This window comes from Siphateles boraxobius, unplaced genomic scaffold, assembly GCF_051911475.1.
Source record: "Siphateles boraxobius isolate OS27281-9 unplaced genomic scaffold, OSU_SipBor_1 65, whole genome shotgun sequence".
NCBI classification, from domain to species: Eukaryota; Metazoa; Chordata; class Actinopteri; order Cypriniformes; family Leuciscidae; genus Siphateles; species Siphateles boraxobius.
This window is the reverse complement of record NW_027509192.1, coordinates 19196309-19220169: the sequence shown is the minus strand read 5'-3', so window position 1 is coordinate 19220169 and position 23861 is coordinate 19196309. Positions and strand designations below refer to the sequence as shown.

Genomic DNA, 23861 nt, shown 5'->3' with positions numbered 1-23861 from the left:
CATGGAAACATTAAAGTGACAGATTCTAAATAACGGAAAACTCTTGGAAAACTCACGCAGTTAGAATATTTTAAACTTAGGTGTGAAAGGTTTAACAAAAATATTATTAATTTAGCTTAATATTCACAAAAATAAGAAAATGTGAAAATTTAATTGGCAAATGTGATTTTTAAATAGCATATTTTGTCAGTAAAATCCTGTTTACATTCATGGTGATCTGAGGGGGCGGGAGAGTCCCGTTGAGGGGGCGTTGCCAATACTGTATAGGCTACATTATCAAATATGCCTATAATAAAACAGTAGATCAACATGAAAATCACCACAGTGGTAGTCTGTAAGATGTAGAACAAGAATCTGGTGGAGTTTGCTAAAACAATTTGATTTTATTATGTGTTTTTTTAAGTCTGCCGAAACCAAGCGCATAAACCTTGAGCCTACCACGCAACCTCGGCGTGTAGACGCGCAAAATATTTGTAAGCGCTAAGTATAGGTCATACTCTAGATGGCGCGACCGCATAGATGGCGTGACCTAGACCGAATTATAATAGGCCCACTGATTTTGCGCCAACGAGTGGCTGTATCAAAAAAGCGCCAAAGTAGCAGCCTGCACTTTGCGGTTATTAGTAACCATCTGACATTTGAGTGCGGCTTGCAAAGAGGAGCGTCGGTAGCGAATACTTGTCGTTTTTGCAAAGACAATGAATTAAGAAGACCCCGAGTGACGGACAACGAACTGCATGCTGCTGTCTTCAAATCCATAAACCAGGTAGGCTGCCTCTCGGACAATGAAGTTTCAATTGTGCATGTTTTATTAAAGTTTTGTTTGCTGATGATGAAAGGAGTAGGCTACACACTTCAGTTTTAACTAGTGCTGGGCGGTTTGACCCTAAATTTATATCACGTTTTTTTTAAAAATTAAGCCGGTTTTCCGGGTGTTCAAAATCAGGTGTTCAAAGCATTTTCTACTGGTTGATAGAGGAATTACTGCAATAAATTGACTTAAGATGGTCTATTTTATTGTCATTAGTTAATATTGTAGAATAGAATAGTGTCCAGTAGCCTATAACATAAAATTGTTATTTCTTAACGTTCTAATAACATTCTTATAACCAAGCAAGAACGTTAATACAACGTCTAAAAAAGTGGACGTTTTGAATGTTCCTAAAACATTCAGAAATAACGTTTTTATAACTTAACGGGAACGTTATAAAACGTTCTTATAACCTAAAATTGTTAGCTGGGGAAGAGGAGAGATTCGCGATTGCACTGAACAAGTTTTAAGTTCAAGTTTAAACGTCGGCAGATCGCTGTGCTGTTCAGACTACACGACTTGCTCTGGAGTCTTGAAGTCGTTGTGCTGTTCACACTACGCAACACTGTTATCTGCAACAGGGGGTTACACACTACACGAGCTGACAACAACTCTGTCACAAGTTAAAGCAACACTATGTAACATTTTTTACCTTAAAATAATGTTTCCAAAATCTTATCAGTGGTTCATCAAGTCGTAACAGGGTGAAAGGCACTTCTGCCATAGCCTGACGGGGTCTGTGTCGCTTTTACTGGCACTATGTAACTTCGGGTTTCGGGTAGGAACCCGACAACAAAAAGAACTACAAAATTCGACTGCTTTACGTCAAGTGCTACATTAGTAATTATTTTGTTTTTTTTCGTTTCTGATGTCGCAATACATCATCCTTTCATGAAATCATGTAACGTACTCTACCTTGTCTGTGGACATCGTTTATTGTAAAGCCGGTGCTGGATAAACAGCGAGCGTGCGTGCGATGGTAGGCTAAATTATTTACGACAGCGGCAATGGATAATTTCGTTTCCAACCAGTAGGGCGACCGAAGAGGAAAAGTTACTTGGTGTTACTTTAACGACTCCCTATCCGGTCCATCAAACAACCTGTTGTCGCGGAAGCACACACGAGAACAGTGGAAGGAGAAATTAAACCGGAGTTGTCTAGTTGCCAGGACAAAAATTGGTTGCGCAATTGCGCAATGATCTGTTCAGAACCCCGGGAGAAAAAAATATGGGTGAAAAAGGATGGATAAGCACATGCGGGAAGCAGGGATTGTCTGCTAATAGATCACTGACAGAGCTGCACAATTATAATATATAGCCTATACTATTAATAAATAGTTAGCCATTCAATATTTCATTTTCAATTATTTTAACTATCAAAATTAAAGTTTTATTTGCTGTGTTGCAGTCGAGACCAGCTCACTCGAGTCCGAGTCGAGACCGAGACCATAGAGGGTCGAGTCCGAGTCGAGACCGAGACCATAGAGGGTCGAGTCCGAGTCGAGACCGAGACGAAAGAGAGTTGAGTCCGAGTCGAGACCGAGACCAGAGAGGTTGGATAACCGAGGTTGGGTCTGAAACCAGCACATGAATTCTGTGTGGCTCTTATATGCAAACTGAATTATGGATGATAAGGCAGACATTTTCAATACATAGTTGAGCTAGAGGTCACATCACATCTGACCTGGGTCCTGCTGCGTTTGCGCGCCGCGAATGTTACGGTGTGTTTACACCGTACGCGAATAGAGCGTCAAATACGCGTCTAGTTAGACGCTTGAACATTCGGTCGAGTTCAAATTTTTTAATTTGAGTGGAAGACATCCGCGGCAAATGCGTCGCCCAATTCGCGTCATTCGCAACGCCCGTCGCGAATGATGCGCCTATTCACGTCTTTGCATTGACTTTGTATGTAATCTACTCGCGCAAATAATTAAATTCGCGTTCGGTGTGAACACACCATTAGTCTCAAGTCATGCGCAGTTGCGCACAAGAAAGTCACCAAGACGTTTCAATCAAACAACAATTTAAAGAAATATTAACATACAGTAATAATCATGACATATTTTGAATGGGTCTCGAGTGGACTCGGGAATAAGTCCGAGTCCTAATATGTTCGAGTACGAGTCAATTCCGAGTCAAAATGCACACGAGTCCATGACAAGACCGAGACCATTAAAATATGGTCTCGAGACCGAGACCGAGTCCGAGTCTCGAGTACACAACACAATGTTTATTTGCATTAAAATGAACAAGCACAACATTCAGCATTAATCAAATATTCTTAAAGATTTATTATAATTATTAATAATGTTATTTCAACATAATATCTTGTTATTTCGACATAATAGGCTATGTATTGTCTAAATGCTTGCCCGCGCCCCATGTCATGATTATATTGTCTGCTATTGTCGCGCAACACATACAAAAATGGGAAGAGAACTCAAGTGCAAAAACAAGGAGGATTTAATAACAAAAACCGTACAAACACAAATCAAAAACCCACGAGGGGGAAAACATAATAAATGAACATGAAACCAACACTGACTCTGAACATAAGAACATCAACAAGGAACTGGGAAGACGTATGACAACGAACCGACAAAGACTGCATACAAGAGGAGACTTAAAAAGAGAACAAATAAAGAGGGGACAGGTGGAACAACTCAAACACTAATCAGGTAACGAGGGGGAGGGATCAACAATCACAACAGCACATGGCACAACATAACAAACACCCATGTGCAACACAGGACAGGCATGTGACATAACCCCCTCCCTACGGAGCGGCTACCAGACGCTCCATCAGGCTAGGGCGGGGCAGGAAGGAAACATCAGGGCGGAACGGAAGGGACTGATCGGAGGGCTGAAGGGATAGACCAGGGCGGGACAGACCAGGGCAGGACAGACCAGGGCGGGACGGGAGGGACAGACCAGGGCGGGACGGGAGGGACAGACCAGGGCGGGACGAGAGGGACAGGGACATCGGGCGGCCAGGGCGGCGAAGAGCCCTCGGGCGGCCAGGGCGGTGCAGACCCCTCGGGCGGCCAGGGTGGAGCAGATCTTTCAGGTGGCCAGGGCGGTGAAGACTCCTCGGGTGGCCAGGGCTGAGCAGACCCCTCGGGTGGCCAGGGCGGTGCAGACCCCTCGGGCGGCCAGGGCGGAGCAGATCTTTCAGGAACAGACACCGGCTCGGGAACAGACACTGGCTCTGCCTCCGGCTCAGGAACGGGCACTGGCTCTGCCTCCGGCTCAGGAACAGGCACTGGCTCTGCCTCCGGCTCCGCCTCAGGAACAGGCACTGGCTCTGCCTCCGGCTCAGGAACAGACACTAGAACAGAAACAGTCACAAGGACAGACACAAACACAGACACAAACACTGGGTCCGGAACCGACATGAGCTCCAGCTCTGGAACAGGCACTGGCTCTGCCTCCGGCTCAGGAACAGGCACTGGCTTTGCCTCCGGCTCAGGAACAGGCACTGGTTCTGCCTCCGGCTCAGGAACAGGCATAAGCTCTGCCTCTGGAACAGGCATAGCAGAGGCCGGCCTCTCCAAGATCCGAGTCAGACGCTCCAGATAGTGCGTCACAACTTTGGCGGCCACGCCAAATGGGATCTCTGGCTCGGTCTCAGACTGGACAGACGGGACGCGAACAGTCTCTCGCTGGGCAGACGGGACGTGAACGGTCTCTCGCTGGGCAGACGGGACGCGAGCGGTCTCTCGCTGGGCAGACGGGACGCGAGCGGTCTCTCGCTGGGCAGACGGGACGTGAGCGGTCTCTCGCTGGGCAGACGGGACTTGAGCGGTCTCTCGCTGGGCAGACGGGACGTGAGCGGTCTCTCGCTGGGCAGACGGGACTTGAGCGGTCTCTCGCTGGGCAGACGGGACGTGAGCGGTCTCTCGCTGGGCAGACGGGACTTGAGCGGTCTCTCGCTGGGCAGACGGGACGTGAGCGGTCTCTCGCTGGGCAGACGGGACGCGAGCGGTCTCTCGCTGGGCAGACGGGACGCGAGCGGTCTCTCGCTGGGCAGACGGGACGTGAGCGGTCTCTCGCTGGGCAGACGGGACTTGAGCGGTCTCTCGCTGGGCAGACGGGACGTGAGCGGTCTCTCGCTGGGCAGACGGGACGTGAGCAGTCTCTCGCTGGGCAGACGGGACGTGAGCAGTCTCTCGCTGGGCAGACGGGACGTGAGCAGTCTCTCGCTGGGCAGAAGGAACGTATGTGTGTACTAGTATGACGTACTAGTATGTGTGTGTATTACATGTCTCTCCTAAATAGTAATTGAATCAACCATCTTTTGTCTTTTCTTTACCTTAAGACTGGTCCTACCTATGGCAGAAAAATGAAGACAGGCTATCTTGCAGCCGCAGGAGTCCATGCATCCGAAGGTCGTGTGGGAGACGTCTTGCGCAACATTCCCATGCCTTATCACAGGGCACGATGTCAGGTAGGTTTGATCTAATGTCAATAAAGGCCGGATTTACTAAAGGCTTTTTAAATGTATTGATTATTGGATTTTTAAGGTTGGGATTTCTTGGCATTGAGGTAAATGTGACAGTTTAATTGGTTAGGGTATTTGAATAGTTCTATCAGTAATGATAATTGTACAAACATTACAAGTACTCACTTCAGCTGTAGCAGTAGTAGTCCATAGTACTATGATTAGTAGCAGTAAGTTTAGTGTATTGTGGTATTACAATGTCTTTCAGTATTGTTTTCAATCAGTACGATAATCAAGTAACATTGGTTGCTCAGGTGTCATGTTGTTTGGTTGTAAGAGTAGGTTACAGGAGGGATGAAATGTATTTGCTACAGTATAGTAGGCGGCTATGTTTAAAGCTTTACATCAATGTGCTTTTTTTCTTTGATTTCAGTATGTTTTACTATGTAATGATGTACTGATCTTCTGTCTGTTTTTTGTCTGTTTTTAAGGGAGCCAGGAACCTTAATCCTGTTCCATATAATGCAGGCTATGTGGGTCACAAAGTACACATAGACCAGGATGAAAAAATTGTTATATTTGGTGTGACTCATGTGCTGGCAATCGATGGCTTCTCCAGCAAAATTGTTGGAAACTCAACAATGCCTGTGAAGAACAACCTCACCATATACAGTGACATTTACAGGTATTAAACCACCTTTTCAATGTACCCAAAAACACCAAAAGAACTTTGTCAAAATAAGAACCAGCTTCTGGAATCATCCCAATTCATGATTTGCTTAAAGGAGAACTCCGGTCAAGTTTAACATTGAGCTAATTGTTTTGTAAATTTGGAGTGCTGTACAGAGAACAACGACAAAAATCAGTGCTTCTTACACCATGTTATCCTGTTTTTAAAATTCGCACCCTGTTGACTTAAACGGGGCAAGTTCTAAACCTGCTTTTAGCCTCTTAACATCCTTGATGTGTCATTACAAGTGCACAGCCATGTGAGTGGTTTTATTAAGAGTGAACACGGTGAATCTGACTGAAAGATATGAATAAAAATTATGTTTATTCAGCCAGCTCACATACCTGTATTTTCTTCCTGTTTTCGGTCGAAGTCCACAGTAGTCGATTGTCGAGTTTGCGTTCGCGATCCTTAGTTATCTAGTTACCAATGATCGCGCGGGCGAACTTGACAATTGACTACTGGGCTTCCTTCAAAACCTTAAAATCAAATTGGACAATTTTCAGGCCTTATCTGTGAATGTCAAGAATGCGATTTTATCTATACAAATAATTAATTGGATTATGAGTTTAGCATTATTTTAAAGTAGTTTTAAAAGTTTACTCTAATTTATAATAAAAAACAGCAAACAATTACAATTAAGATGCAGAAATTAGTGAAGGACTGAAATGTTTAATCGATTATCAAAGTACATCTAATCAAATAATTGTTGCAGCTATACAGCCTTTTAAGCAGCCAGTCAACACTCAGATTACCTCCCCACTACCTGACAACATAAGACGTACTATATATATTTCAGCTAAAGTTGAGACTAACAGACTCCATACAGCTGTCAAAGAATTGGGAATATTATATTTTCTTGCAGAGTTGCAGTGATGGAGTATGGGATGTGGGACCAGGTAAGAGTGGACCATGGGAAGGAGTTCTACCTTACTCTTTACATGCAGGAGAAATTGGCCAGCCACCGCCACAACACAGAGAGGCCACCATATATGCAAACACCAACAAAGGTGAGTACAGTTGAGCAAAATATGCACACACCCTGATAGTAATTTGTAACTTTCAATGATTTTAATGTCAGTCTCCCTTTTAATTAATTCCTTATGCTTGTTTATATTCAGTATTCTCTGTGTAAAGTATTGGACAGTATTCTCTGTGTAAAGATTTTAAATAAGTATTTTATATTTTGCTTTGACAGAATCACACTATTGAAAGAATTTGGCCTGAAATCAACAATAGGGTGAACTACCCTTTAAAACTGGCATTGATCCAACTAGTGGATCAGGAGGTGTTGGATATGGAGGACAGCATGTCCAAATTCTGTGTTTCATCCTTGACATGCCAGTTAGCTCGGCTTGGAGTTGACCGTGTTGTTCAAGCGTGGAATGCCCACAGGATTCCAGGTTTGTGTTGGGGTTTGTCTCAATCAAATTTGAGTCTGATTGCATGTCATCTCAAATTTTAAAAAATGCGTTATAAAACCTGTGATGCCTGTTCAAGCCCTTTTTATTAATGACAATGTCACGCGTTGTTTTATCTATTTTATATTTTATCTATTTTTTTTCTATTTTATCCTCGACAGTTTTTTTAAAAATGCGTATGAATTGGTCTTTTGGGCTTGATTGTACTTGTTTTAACTTTATTGTCAAATAAATAAAATAAAATAAAATAAAAAATACACATGAAGCAAGATTGTGGGTCAGCTTTTCAAATGCACAGTGGTTAGACAAAGTGGGATGCATTTTATTTCAAATAAAAAAACGATTTTGTAAAATTCATTGTATAGCTTGAGCAATGTATCCTTTTTATCTTTACTTTTTTTAGGAAAGGGAATCCCCAGTTACTTGGCCAGAGAGGGATGCCCAAAACGTGTATCCACAGACCTTTTGCCAGAGGCATCAGTGGCTGCAGACTGGTATGAGCAAGAGCTGGGATCATTAACAAGAGTATCACAGTTTGGCACCAGCCCCTTTCAAGACTGCACAGGACCAGGAAACTGCAGAGAGGGAATTTGCTCTGCAATGGCCAGATGTGACTGTAATGTTGGACAATGCTGTCAACAATCAACCAGAAGATTTTAAATCTGGACTCCAAGGCCTGATTTGACCAGAAGACATTGTCAACGTTGACAACACCGGCGTGATTACTTGGACTTCCAAAAGATGGAAATGGATAAATATTCTAAATGTTCCGATCCAATCTGACTTGTAATGCTGCCCGAATCATAAATCATGCACTGTTCCTTCGTTGGCCAGAGGAGAACTGGCCCTCCGACTGAGTCTGGTTTCTCCCAAGGTTGTTGATATCAACAATTTAATTCTTGATATCAAGAATTAAATTGTTGATATCAATAATTGATATCAAAAATGTAATTGTTGATATCAAAAATGTAATTGTTGATATCAACAATTGAATTGTTGATATCAAGAATTCATATCCTGGAAATGAATAAAAGTTAAAACGCCTTGCCATGGCGTTGCTAGTTGTGAAGCTCGGGGCACAGTACTTAGCCTTACTAGTCTCTTTTAAAAAGGCACTTTTAAATAAATGTTCTGTTTATAAAAGCAACCATGAAAAAGCATGAGAAAAAAGAAAGAAAATAAACGATCTTAGTAGCCTACACAGTAAAATATTTTTTGCTGCATTAAATTAAGGCCTAATCCAAATGGCTGGTGTAGTCATTTCAACTGTTACATCTTGATTAATAAAAAAAAACATAAAAAAAAACATCTTGATTAATAATGAATTGCTTTCACCTGCGAAAGTGAAAACTTAATGTAGCAAATATTTTGCCATGAGTTATTGATCACATTTATGCAAACCGTTTGTGCTTTTGTTAAAGCCCGACTCCGATGAGTCGAAAATTAGTGCGTTTCCAACAAATTATAATGTAAACGACAACCTCACGAGTCATAAGGAAGAAAAAAAAATACTTCAGAAAGTGCACTAGCGCTGCACTGGACTTCCCGTGTCAGCTCCGTTTATGAAGCCGCAGTCTAATCATGTTAACATTAAATCTCGCGAGCAGGTTTAAGATCGCGCACCTGTTGAGAGCAAGCCCAGGAACAGCGTGGACGAACCAAACTATCCAAGATCATGACAAATTGCCAACAATCAAACCCAGCTAAGTGAGTAAGCGACGTACAAAGAATGGACAGGTCCCCAATTGAAAATGAGGCGGAGCGGAGGTGGTAAAATCCTAAGGGGGGTCCGGGGGCATGCCCCACGGGAGAAAATTTTGTACATTTTAAAGATAATCCAGCCGCCAACCACCCATTCTTTGATTTAGATAGGCTATCTGCATCTGATCATCATATTACAATTTGTCAAATTCTCAGTGTGAATTCTCAAGCATGATGAGTAGGCTAACATATCACACAGAAGTAGGCTGATTTAAAATTAACATTTAAATTAAAAGTTCTTCTTTAGGCAAAATTACATTTCCTTTACAGCCTTAACAGAGCTTTACTCCCTTCAAACTTAAATTGTTAATGTATAATCACTTTTTGAAAACACTCTTATCGGAATCATTTTTGTACCTTTATAAAGGGCATTTCCCCCCTAATTTTATGAAATGTATGCTCTAAATTTCTTTTAAAATTCTTACATTTTACCAATACATTCAATTAAAATAATAAGACACTATAGGCTCTGTAAAAATGAATACATATATTTTATTGATATCTAATCAATAAAATTGAGGCAACAGATTACAAACAATATTATTAATTAAATTTAACAAATTAGAATTGAATAATAATCAATCCAGTTAATTCCTTAAAAGTAAACCATTTAAAATGAGTAAAATTTACAAAATAAATTTTATTGCCAATATTTTGTACATTTTACTCATTTTAAATGGTTAACTTTTAAGGAATTAATTGGATTAGATTAGATATCAATAACTAAATATGGATTAGATATCAATGAAATCTATGTATTCATTTTTACAGTGTGTGTAGGCCTACTTTCTTAACTATAATTAATATGTTATAAATAACTGGGCGAGCCTCAACAGCGCAACGTTGTTACCATCCGTATTAGGTAGGGCTATATTATAATCAACTAATCGGGACTTACATTAAATGAAATAAAACAAAATCTTCCTCGCGTTTTCAGTGATTCCCAGGTTGTTTTTTATATTATATCACCTAACCCTAACCCTTAAAACAAACACAAAACACACACGTGTCCCGGACAAGCGTTATAATGTTATAAAGCACTGATACGTTTTCTTTGATTGCTTTCCCTGAGTACATTTGTTGAAAACGAAAGTAGGGCCTTATATGTGTGACGCGCGTTCATTGTGTTTTACCGTGATGAGAGTTCCATGTCTTTATTAAACTCAACACATTTAATTATAATGATTTATCTGTCATCCATCCTCGATTGAATGAATTTTTTTGTTATTGGGCTACTTGGCCCGCTCGACCCGTGTATTATGAAAGGTGTTTGAAGGCCAAACAATTGGATAGCAATAGCTTGAAAAAAGTCTGATGTCCATCTACAGAAGCCAATAATAATAAAAATAGGATTATTTTTGTTTTTTTAGGCTACACACTTGTAATGTTTTATAGCCTACCTGGCTACCTCAAAAGCGTGCCAACCACATTCTATATAGATTAGACTTATTGTGCTCAGATGTGCGCGCGCTGCTGTTGCTAGGAAACAGACGCGCGCAGACATGGATTTCTGTCGCGTTTCAGCTTTTGTTTTACAAGCGTTTATTGTTTTATTACTGCGTTGCAAATAAACAATTTATATTACCCTATAATATAATTTATATTAAATACATTGACGAATAAAAATAAATTGTTAAAGTCAAACTTCAGATTTACTGGGGCACAGAAGATTTATACTGGGGCACGTGCCCCAGTAAAGGGGGGTCTAGCAGTAACGGCTGCTAGAGGGAACGTGCTCTCCCCCCCCCCCCCCCCCCCCACCCCCTCTCTCTCTCTCTCTCTCTCTCTCTCTCTTTCTTTCTATCTTTTTATCTCTTTCTTTCTCTTTCTTCCTTTTTTCTTTCTTTCTACCTTTTCTCTATTTCTTCTTTCTTTCTTCCTTTTTTCTTTCTTTCTATCTTTTCTCTCTTTCTTTATTTCTTTCTATCTTCCTTTTTTCTTTCTATCTTTTTCTTCTTTCTATCTTTATTTCTTTCTTTCTCTCTTTCTTCATTGTCTCTCTTTCTTTCTTTCTCTTTCCTCCTTTTTTCTTTCCCTTTCTTCCTTTTTTCTTTCTTTCTATCTTTTTCTAATTAGTAGAAAAAAATAACGGTCAGGTTTAATCCAGGACGTCCCATACAGCACACACACCTCATATCAAACCATTTTACTGTAGCATTTTGGAGATATGACACTTTAATAGACTTCAGAGGTGTATAAATAACTAATTTCTAATAAGTAGAAAAAAATAACGGTCAGGTTTAATACAGGACATCCCATACAGCACACACACCTCATATTAATCCATTTTACTGTAGCATTTTGGAGATATGACACTTTAATTGACTTCAGAGGTGTATAAAGACCTCATTTCTAATAAGTAGAAAAAAATAACGGTCAGGTTTAATCCAGGACGTCCCATACAGTACACACACCTCATATTAATCCATTTTACTGTAGCATTTTGGAGATATGACACTTTAATTGACTTCAGAGGTGTATAAAGACCTCATTTCTAATAAGTAGAAAAAAATAACGGTCAGGTTTAATACAGGACATCCCATACAGCACACACACCTCATATTAATCCATTTTACTGTAGCATTTTGGAGATATGCCACTTTAATCGACTTCAGAGGTGTATAAATAACACATTTCTAATAAGTAGAAAAAAATAACGGTCAGGTTTAATACAGGACGTCCCATACAGTGTGCACACCTCATATTAATCCATTTTACTGTAGCATTTTGGAGATATGCCACTTTAATCGACTTCAGAGGTGTATAAATAACACATTTCTAATAAGTAGAAACAAATAACGGTCAGGTTTAATACAGGACGTCCCATACAGTGTGCACACCTCATATTAATCCATTTTACTGTAGCATTTTGGAGATATGCCACTTTAATTGACTTCAGAGGTGTATAAAGACCTCATTTCTAATAAGTAGAAAAAAATAACGGTCAGGTTTAATACAGGACGTCCCATACAGTGTGCACACCTCATATCAAACCATTTTACTGAAGCATTTTGGAGATATGCCACTTTAATTCACTTCAGAGGTGTATAAATAACACATTTCTAATAAATAGAAAAAAACAACGATCAGGTTTAATACAGGACGTTCCATACAGTACACACACCTCATATTAATCCATTTTACTATTGCATTTTGAAGATATATGTCATCATTCTACTTTAAACACCTATAAAAACCTCATTTCTAATAAGTAGAAAAAAACAATGGTCAGTTTCTATACAGGACGTCCCCATACAGTGTGCACACATCTCATATCTAACCATTTTACTGCAGCATTTTGGAGATATATGTCATTATTATACTTTAAACACCTATAAAAACCTAATTTCTAATAAGTAGAAAAAAAACAATGGTCAGTTTCTATACGGGACGTCCCGTACAGTACACACATCTCATATCTAAACATTTTACTGCAACATTTTGGAGATATATGTCATTATTCTACTTTATACACCTATAAAAACCTAATTTCTAATAAGTAGAAAAAAACAATGGTCAGTTTCTATACGGGACGTCCCATACAGTATGCATACCTCATATCTAACCATTTTACTGCAGCGTTTTGGAGATACATCACATTAATTGACTTCAGGGGTGTATAAAGACCTTGGAGTGGGTGCTGGAGTCTTGTGGATCGCCACTCACTGTCGGAACTGAGGACAACAACGCCAGTCCCACTCACAACCCAGTTCCCAGCCAAGACCACCCAGACTGTGAGGATCAACAGCATGAGCCCACCGCAAGCAGCGAGAGTGAATCAGCTGGTCCCGCCCAACCTCCCTCTCCCACCACCTCTCCAAACCACTTGTAATAAACTTGTATGTTTCCTCAGTATCTGTCCGTCTCTGCAGTCCCAAGACACTCCTGCCACCCAGTCATCTCTTCCTCCCATCAGTCCCGCAGAGCAACTCAGCCTCCTCTCAGTGGCACGGCTACATCTTGTGCCTGCTGGGAGCCATCTCCTCCTGGGAGTGTGGAGACTGTATCTCCGCCTCCGCTCCACCTCTATCGGTCGCCCTGGCTCCTGTGCTCTTACCACCCTCGACTCCATTGGACCATCGGCCATTCGAGCTTGCGGGCTCCCGGGGTATGTCAGCTCCACTTCGGTTAGACATAGACCACCTTCGCCATAGACTTGCGGCCCATTCGCTGCCCTGTGGCCCTCCACCTCTTCGGCTTTGGCTAGCTCCACCCCTTCCACCTCCACCTATGGTCGCTCCAGCTCAGCCACTAACCTCAGAATCCCTGCTTCCACCTCAGGGGGTCGGTGCTGCGGCCCAGTCGCGGTCGCCTAGGTCTTTGTGTCTCACTGCCTCATCGCTTCTCTGGCTACGCGGTGTGCTCCACCTCCATCACCGTCGTCACCTCCGTTAGTCCCCATGGTGGTGTCGGGACTCTTCACTCCATAGCTTCTCCCTCCTGCGCCGCCGCCGTTGGAGGCAGTCCTGGCTGTGACCTGGGTCTCCGTCTGCTCTTCCCTGTTCAAGGCCATCCCCTGGCTGTCACCACCATCTGCAACACCCTGGACGGTTTTGTATGGCTCTCTCCGGCTTCCTTGTCCTCCAGCTAAGCCGCCTCTATCCATCTGCTGGTGCCAGGTCGCGCCTTCCAGGAGGTAGCGCCTTTGCCTTCATCATCGTGTTCTTCTGCGTTCTACAACACAATCTGTGACATTCATATAGTATGGGACATTGAAGTAGTAAAATATAACATATCTTTAAAACGCTGCAGTAAAATGGTCTGATATGAGGTGTGTGTACTGTATGGGACATCCCCTATAAAAGCTGACCATTCGTTTTTTTTCTACTTATTGAAAATTAAGTCTTTATAGGCCACTGAAGTAGAACAAAATGACATATCTCCAAAACGCTGAAGTAAAATGTTTTGATAAGAGTTGTACTTACTGTATGGGACGTCCCGTATAGAAACTGACCATTGTATTTTTTCTACTTATTAGAAATGAGGTTTTTATAGGTGTTTAAAGTAGAATAATTGCATATATCTTCAACATGCTGCAGTAAAATGGTTAGATATGAGGTGTGTGTACTTTATGGGATGTCCCGTATAGAAACTGACCATTGTTTTTTTCTACTTATTAGAAATGAGGTTTTTATAGGTGTTTAAAGTAGTATAATGACATATATCTCCAAAACGCTACAGTAAAATGGATTAATATGAGGTGTGAACACTGTATGGGACGTCCTGTATTTAAACCTGACTGTTATTTTTTCTATTTATTATAAATGTGTTATTTATACACGTCTGAAGTCAATTAAAGTGACATATCTCCAAAATGCTACAGTAAAATGGATTAATATGAGGTGTGTGTACTGTATGGGACGTCCTGTATTAAACCTGACTGTTATTTTTTTCTCCCTATTAGAAATTAGGTCTTTATACACCTCTGAAGTCGAAAATGTCCATCGTGTTTCGCATGGGGTTTGTATACTGTATGGCACATTGAATACAAGAGAACATTAAACCATATGCAGTAAATGTATTTAGAAAGAGTGAATACTTCATTTTGTCTTCTTGTGCTGTAAATATTTACATAAATATATTTCTTGAGATGTGACCTATAAAAAGAGAGAAAAAAGAAAGCATCTTGTTACATTGTCTCGCACAAATATGTGCAACTAACATGAAAGAAAGAAAGATAGAAAGAAAGAAAGAAAGAAGAAAGAGAGAAAAAGATAGAAATAAATAGGGGGGGGGGGGGCGCCATAGGGGAGAGAGCACGTTCCCTCTAGCAGCCTTTACTGAAATTACCGTATCCATAATAGGCGCGCACCCGCTTTTTTTTGGCGGCTGGCTTGACCGTGTATTTACAAACCGCGGCTGGCTTGACCGCAGTCATTTACCGGCGCTCAAAAAATTGCGCAAAGAATTCAGATTAGGCTACTGCTCATTTGCACCTGGGGGACCACCGCCGATTTGACTCTTGCAGCATAAAGTAAGAGGCAGATACCAGCAGGACAAAGCCACCCTCTGGCGTGGACCCAGAACGATACAAATCCGGGAAGTGGACATCACCCTGGAAGAATATTTTAGGATATTTAGGATATTATAGGATATAAGAATATTTAAGGTTAGAAAAAAATATCACATTCAAAGTGTAGGCCTATCCGAGAAGAGGTATACAATATAGGTTAGGCATAATATTGGTTTAGCCTAAATTTAGTCTTCTTGAAGGAAATAACTTAGTGTAAGTTAGAGTTAGAGATCCAGGCACTTGAACAGTGTTGCCAACTTAGCAATTTTGTTGCTAGATTTAGCCACGTTTTTGACTACCCTAGTGTGGTGGCAATTTTAATGATATTCATTGATCTTTAGTAAAATATAGATGATTCAAATAATGTCACATGTGTGTCTCTCACTTGTAGTGAGAGAAGATTCTGTTTATGTACCTGGGGAGGCAGAAGGGGTAGACACTCCAGAGAACAGACGAACAAGGACCTCTGACCTAGATGTCAGAAGGCCATTTGGTGCAGGGGAGCTTAGTGGGCCAACTAGTGACGTCTATGGAAAACTACTGGGAGGAAGGCTCTGGGGGGAAGAAGGCCTTGAAACTAAGATAAAAGCTAGTTCAGTCTGTCTGGGGGTGTGTCACTCTTCTGCACAGGGTAACAACTGTGTATTAGACTGCTCCTATTCTTGCAAGAATAAATACTTCTATTTTATATAATTTGACTCTGAGTGTCTCTTACGCAGTGATGTTTGTTTAAGATGAATTTTTGCCACAACAATTTTGGTGTCAGAAGTGGGATTCCCTGGAAGTGCCTTCTGGACCTGAGAGCGGACGGTGTTTGGCCACCTGGACTGAGCAGTTCCAGCTCTACCTCGTAAATTTCAGAGAGAGGGGCCGACCGCTATCAGGGCCAGGAGAAACTCCACTGGAATCAATTGAAAGAACCCGGTGGCAACAGAAGCATCTCTGGTAAGAGACAGTTCAATTTATTTTCTTTTGGGTAAATTAATTAAATTCAGTTTAATTGGGGAGAAGAGTGAAATTGAACCATATTGGCTGAAGGCTGTTTCTGTGGTTTGTAATCTGAGATTAATTGAGATCTATATAGATCAAGAAATTTCAAACAGATACGAGGGAAAATGATCTGAGATTAATTGAGGTCTGTAACAGAACAAGAAATTTCAAGCAGATAAATAATCTGGGATTAAGTGAGAACTGTAACAGATCAAGAGATTTCAAACAGATAGGTACCCTGAAAATTAGTTGTTCCACGACGGAGCAAATTGTTTTTAGGTACTGAGGCTAATTAGGGGGAACCAGAACAGTTTTTGGTAAACCTTAATTAGGAGGGCACTAATAGTGCAACCCGACCGATTTGGGTTAAAAGAAAGAATCGGGTCTGTTGGGGACGCCTAAACAGATTAGAGAAAACGCGCGTTGAAGAGAAATCCACAGGGAACAGAAAACAGCCAGTATGGGAAAATCTCAGAGTAAGCATGCCAAATTTGATACACTGGTTTTCTGTAGAACTAGGAAAGTATGGGGGGAAATGTATGTTTTAGATATTGAAGTAGGAAGAAGCAATAAGGCTGTCTGTGTGAAATAGAGGGAACTGTAAGTGAGACTTGGTGGAAGAGGGAAGTGAAAAAACAAAAAGGTGGTGTGTGAGACATGTGTGTGTGGGGATTGTGCAAACAATCATGTACTGGTTAGATAATGAAGGAACTGGCATGTTTGAGAAAAGAAAGGAGAGGATAATGAAGGAACTGGCATGTAGGGAAAAGAAAGGAGAAATATAGTAGAAAACTATATGTGATGAAAATAGACATGGTCTGACAGAATTTATGGAAGTCAAATTAACTGTTTAAATGATATGAAAAGTTTTAGACTAAAATAAGGCATTGTATGATTGACAGGGATTAACATGATATGAAGAATGTTTTAAGCAGAATGGGGAACAATTCTAGATTTTGATAAAATAATGATTGAAATGATGATATATCTGCTTTATTTTATTAATGTTAAGAAAATAAGTGTATTGAAGCAAGTAGCTATAATGGTTGTCTGTGTAATTTACGGACTGAGTAATATAATCTGTTTTGGAGAAACAGTAGAGATAAGACTGAGACAATAATGATAATATTAAGTTGAATCTGCAGACTGACCATGTGATGGAAGGGAAAAGGCTTCAAACCAGTTGTAATGAAAATAATGATGTACAAATTGTTACACTTTATGAAGAGTAACTGAACAGTCCGGGAAAATAAATACATAAATAAATAGTGAGACAGAAGAGAGCAAATGCTGTAAACAGCTCTGCTCTGAAGATCTCATTTTGAAGAGATTTGCAGATGATGTTTTGTAAAAGATAAGCTGGGATAACAGCAACAGTACTTGTAATTAGTGTTGTTGATGATAATACCAAATTAGTAAGGTAAAGACAGAAAACATATTCGAATATTTTGAGCATTCTCTGTGCTGCTCATGAAATTATGTTCTGCCAATAATAATGATGAAGAGTATGAGTTGGCTATTGTGATTGAATCCGCCATTGGTGGATGGTCAAAGGAATACAGAGAACTGCTTATCAGTGGGTCTGTTTACATTACTGAATGGGACACACACTGCTTCAAGGGTGTGCAGTTAAGTTGAAGCCCTTTGGAAGCTCACAGTGATCAAACTGCAAGGTGTCTGATGCTGTAGTTGAGGCTGACACACGAACCAACCAGATGACAGAGAGTGTCTTGATTGTGGTCAGCAGGACCATTTAACACGTGACACATTTCTGATAATAATGTGGGGTTGAAAATAGATCAGTGTTTAAATGACGACAGTGACAATTTTTGGTCTGAGAAATAAGAGATAAAAAAACAAGGTCAAAAGATTGAAGTCTTAAAGTGAATCCTTTTGTGACTCCAACAAATGTGAGTTGCAAAATATGTAAAGGTAATATAGAGAGACAGATCTCAAAGATGATTTATAATAACTGCAAAAGATGCAGAGTAGCCTTGTCAAAATTAGTGTGAATCCTAATTGGAGATTGATAAACTCCAAGAGAAAACTTAAGTCAAATATTAAACTATGGTTGAGAACTTGACAATTAAAATTGAGATTGAGAAATGTGAAACGTTATTGAGAACTAGAATAATTATTTTTATGTAAGAACAAATAAGCAGAAGCAGTAGGCTACCGAATTAACAGTTGCTAAATGTAAAATGTGTTGAAAGGCATCTGATTAAACAAACAGCTTGAAAAGTTGACCATGAAAGAGCTAGAAGCTGATGCTTTGCTTTTAAAAGATAAGCTTGTGATTTGGCTGAAACAGTTCGCTTATCTGAATCTGGTGTGTGCTGTGGCTGAAAGTGCCAGGGCGACAGAGACTCAATCTGAGTGGAAATTTGTAATGTCTAGATTCCCTGATGTATTGGCAAAAGACAACTATAAAATTATGTTTATTTGAAAATGTTTGTAGTTTCTGGCAAAGATGCCTTAAGCTGGGCTAGAGTTAAAAGATGGCAGATAAAGTCTGATGTTAAAAGTTTTATGAAAATGCAGTGTACCAGTCCTGAATGCCTCAGAGTCTCTCTCTGATTCAATGTCAGCTAAAAGCTGTTATCTGAGCCTGTGTCATAAGTAAAGCACAGTGTTTAAGTTGAAAATCATAGACATGGAGATGTTAAAGGGTTAGTTCACCCAAAAATGAAAATTAAGTCATTAATTACTCACCCCCATGCTGTACCAACCCCGTAAGACCTTCGTTCATCTTCGGAACACAAATGAAGATATTTTTGATTAAATCTGAGAGGTGGATCACTGCTACATAGGCTGCCAGAGGGAATGAAACTTGACGGCCCAGAAAGTCATTAAAGAACATGTTTAAATATTCCATGTGCCTACAGTGGCTCAACTATAAGTTTATCAAGCGACGAGAATACTTTTTTTCCGAAAAAAAAACACAAAAAAAGTATTCTCGTCGCTTGATAAACTTATAGTTGAGCCACTGTAGGCAAATGGAATATTTAAACATGTTCTTTAATGACTTTCTGGGCCGTCAAGTTTCATTCCCTCTGGCAGCCTATGTAGCAGTGATCCACCTCTCAGATTTAATCAAAAATATCTTCATTTGTGTTCCGAAGATGAACGAAGGTCTTACGGGGTTGGTACAGCATGGGGGTGAGTAATTAATGACTTAATTTTCATTTTTGGGTGAACTAACCCTTTAAAAGAAATCATTACCATTCAGAGGGCAATTTGTATTTAAATGTTAAAAATGTTAAAAGTAAAACTGAATGACTTTAAAGAAGTATTTAAAATAATAATACAGATAGAGATGACATTTTGATTAGCTTATTTTAGGACCAGTAACTTCTTTGTCTCATTTAGTCTCCACCATTCAGGACCGATGGCTCCGGCTACAGATGAAGTACACTGAATGTACGGTTGTGATCTAAATTCACTGAGTATAATCTAAGCAGCTAGGTTTCTGCTTTTAAGATAGTTAATGGATTTAAGTGATTAAATACTGTTGTTATTGACCTGTCTCCCTGTGTGAACACTATTAGGCAATCCGAATGGCCCTGGTGACTCTTGAACGTGCCTTTCCTAAGCTCCAGAAAACAGCTGAGGTCTGTTGAAGAGAACTGATTGTTTGATTGGAAAGAGCGGTCACCAGTGGGCACGAGTGACCATCTCGATGACGGGTAAGACCTTCTTTGGCCAGACAGGGGGCAACCTAAGCCAGAGTGGATCACGTAAAGTCATTGGGCATCTCCTGAATGGAGGTGTGTTATGTGAGACAGGTATGAGGGTTGAGCAGGAGCTGTGAGGCCAGCAGCGTCCTTATGCCGTTAAGGGGAGATGACGCGGTGACGAGTCACGGCATGTCTCCCCAATAAAGCAAAGTTCCTCTATATATACCACTCACCAGAAGAAACCGCATTAGTTGTATGGCTTGTTTTTTTTATTGTGACAAGCGTCTGCAAATATGCCAGGGGAAAACACCCTGATGGAGATTATAGATAAAGGACTAACAGGAGTGGGCTTTCAAGAGCCAGCTGAGGCCATGAAGTGATTCCCATTAGTTGTTGTGGAGACAGTAGCAAAACTTTTTATTTACTGGTATGCCTTATGGGCAAGGAAAATCATAGTGTTGATTTTGAACTAATAGGTCTATGACATAGTTTTAACTCTTGAAGGTCGTTAGACATGGTGGTGGCTAAAGATGAAGACAGCTTTTGATTTAAGGAAAGTCTGGATGACAAAGGTGAATGGTCAAAGGTTATTGTAATGAATACAAATTTTGTCTAAGTTACAGCCTTAGGAGGCTGGTGGAAAAATTATTTGTTATAGTGAGAGAGAGACTGCCTGAGTTGGAGGAAGGGATGGTAACTGTGTCTGTCTTTCTGTTATCTGCCTGCTAGAGCAAGCTGAAGCAAAATAATGATAATGAAACAAAACAACCCAGCTGACTTGTCTAAAAATCAAATGAATAATGAACAGACGTGCTTTGAAAGTGGTTAAGATACCATGTAAAATTAGGTAGAAGCTACAGTAAAATGTGAAGTTTAAAATCTTATTTAAAATTTAAATCTTTTAGCAATAATATAAAGAAAAGTGAACATTGAGAATGAGCAGTTAACATATGTGTGTCTAGTATGAGTGTGTGTGTGTGATGGTGACAGCACTTTATGTCTTGTATGTATTAGTTTGGGGCACTAATATTCCGCCTGAATGGTGTGTATATTGCGTCATTAACCTCTGGAATGAGTTTATCATTACAGATGGGTTAAGGCAAATGACAAATTTTAAAGAAGCTGATAATTCTGATGAAGAGACAATACAGAACATGGGACAAGCTTTACGTTGATTGGCCATCAAGCTCTGTCTGGTAGTAATACTTTTGTCATACATAATGTAGATTTGAAGATCAGTAAATTGGAATTGTGTAGTTGTTGATCACCATCTGGCATGGGCTGAGATAAATGAAAATGTTGTAGATTTGAGGGAAACAACAAAGTGACATATTGGCTAAGTCAACATGAAATTATCAAGAGAGCCCCTCACATTTATGATTATTGTGAACAAAGGGGGAGAAATGATTGACTGACATTGACCAAGTCTGCACAGCACGACCTGACCTGATAGGGAAAATTGATGACTTTGGAAAAGTTTGTAGATGACTGACTTGAGAGACCAAACAACAGGCCTGAAAAGCAGAATACGCTGTGAGACTGAGGGCCGTTGCCTTTCAAATACTTCGATAAGAAGATGAGATTGTGGCTTTAAGTGAAGAATGTAATATTTTTGTTTCAGAGGCAGAGAAAGATGTCTGGAGGAAATTTGTCTGAAGGACAACGTTTGGGTTAGTGTTGATGGCAAACTTTATAAAAAACACTATGTTAAATGTTATGTTAAATTGATGCTCGAGTTGTGTCGTGCATCAAGAGGGAGATGGTATAACAATTGCCAAATATGGTTTATTAAGGGGTTCACATTTGCTGAATAAATGTTGGGAGAACACTAGGGGTAATTTGATAAAAGCCCTGAAAGAAGCCATTTTTTCTGCTTAACAAAATGGATGTCTGTGAGTGTGCCGCACACACCAATAACAAAGATTGTTTCAACAGGAAACGCCAGGGCATCGAAGGCCACGGGAGAACAGTAGACAAAAGAAACTACGTACTTTACTATCTGACAATAACCTCGAAATCTGTTTCTCTTTACAGAGAGCATGCAGGATTGGGAGACAGGGCAAAATGGGCCCAATAAAATAATGGTTATGGATGAATTTGGCTAACTGTCCTGGCCTGGGTTATTAGTGTGGCAGAAAGGTGCTACACCTGCGCAGCGCATAACTTAAAATTTTCCTTTTACAGAATGTCAGGAAGGATTGGATCAAACAGAACTAATTCTGTTCCAAATGTATAAATATTGTGTGGACATGAGGACAGGGGTTGAGTGTTTTTCAGGGTAAAAGGACCCCGAGTGCTATTAAGTGAGCAAGAAATTATCCGGAGATAATGTTTCAGGTTGTTGATTCCACAGGTCACACCAAAGGGGAGCGGTCAAGCGGTCACTAACAAAATACTTAAGGTCTCCATTCACAGGTGACAGTTCACTCCAGTGGGGGTGCGGTCGTGATTTAAGGGAAAACCTTATAAGGATCAGAAAATGGTTGGAGAGTGTGACACCTGGGTCCAAGCCTCTCACCTACACCAACAGGCCACAACCATCCCATAGTCCATGGGGCGAACGAGATGATCAACACGCCTGGAGGAGGATGTGAACCAACTAATGGTTTAAGAATGTGGTTTTGTGATTATTTTGAGGATTTGATTCGATTAAATCAAAATAGGGCTTAGTATTGATATACACTAGATCAAAAGATTTGATTGGTTACTTATTCATTAGGAAATATTTAAGGAAAATGTTTTTGGGAAGAGAAGATCTATTAATTAATGTAAATTATAGGGATAATTGTTGAAGCTTATTAAGTAGAACCACAGCATGTTTGAATTAAAAGTTAAAGGTAAAAGAACACGGAACGTCCGTGGGGCGAACGAGATGATCAACACAACTGATGGTTTAAGTTTAACAGAAGAATCTGTTTTTGTGATGATTTTGTTTGATTGAATCAAACTAGGTATTGATTTGATTGTAAATGTAGAAAATATATTGATTGTGTCCGTAATGGAAATATTAGAGTTAATTTTGAACAACTACATTGGTTAAAAGAATGGATAAAAAAAAAATATAAAACCTTTTCTGGATAGATTTTATTAAATATGGTGTTAAATAGAGCTTACTAAGTAAAACCATTGGCTGAATCGAGTTAAAAGTTAAGAAAATATGGTTAGGAAAATGGAGGCGATGTATGGAAATGGGCGTGGACTGATGGTAAATGGATAAGATTGGTTAATCTTTGGGGGGTTGGGGGTACTGTACTACCAATTTCAGCGATAGGATTAACAATATTGTTATGTTTACCATGCATTATAGTGTGTTTCCAGCTCAGTACAGAGACTGGTTAAAGCTGGGAGTCTGTTCAATTGGATGAACAAAATATGATGATACAAGTAGTGGGAGCTACTGTGACATGTGTTAAAGTGTATGTTTCCTTTTCTTTTTCTTTATTTCTATGAATGTTTTTGATATGAACAGAAGGTTAAAAGCTGTGGTTATCCGCTATGTGTTGACGTACAAGGAGAGGGGTCGAAATGAGGGATTTTATTCTACTTTTATTTCTTCGTATTTCTTAGCCTGTTGAAATGCCATGTGGGTTTCAAGATGTGTAATGATAACCAGGGTGTTAAATTGATGTGTTTCCTACTTAAACTATACACTATTTCTTGTTTATACTGAGGTGACTGAGGGTCCGACCTAGGTCGGGAGTGCAATAACAGTGCTTATTCATTCAGCCCGGCCGCAGATAAAGTCTTTACTTGCTTGCTAATACTTAAGGGACTATCCCCACAAAAACAGCCTAAGCTTTTTACTTTTCCAAATGTTATTTCACAAATGTTTAAGAGAGTGGTCAGTGAAAACCAGAGATGAAGAGTATAAGTGTGATGATATGACTTAAAATTTGTCTTATTGTTTATTATTGTGATTATGGGTAATCATAATGATAAAAAGTGAGGAGTTGTGGTGGCAATTTTAATGATATTCATTGATCTTTAGTAAAATATAGATGATTCAAATAATGTCACA

The 23861-nt window shown here is 40.0% G+C and overlaps 1 long non-coding RNA gene and 1 pseudogene across 1 annotated transcript in view; both read left to right on the top strand.

Moving 5' to 3' along the window:
• LOC143721172 (uncharacterized) overlaps window positions 1-23861 on the top strand; it is a 158411-nt gene that overhangs the window by 32558 nt on the left and 101992 nt on the right. The window lies entirely within an intron of this gene.
• Window positions 503-13754, top strand: LOC143721264 (uncharacterized; annotated as a pseudogene).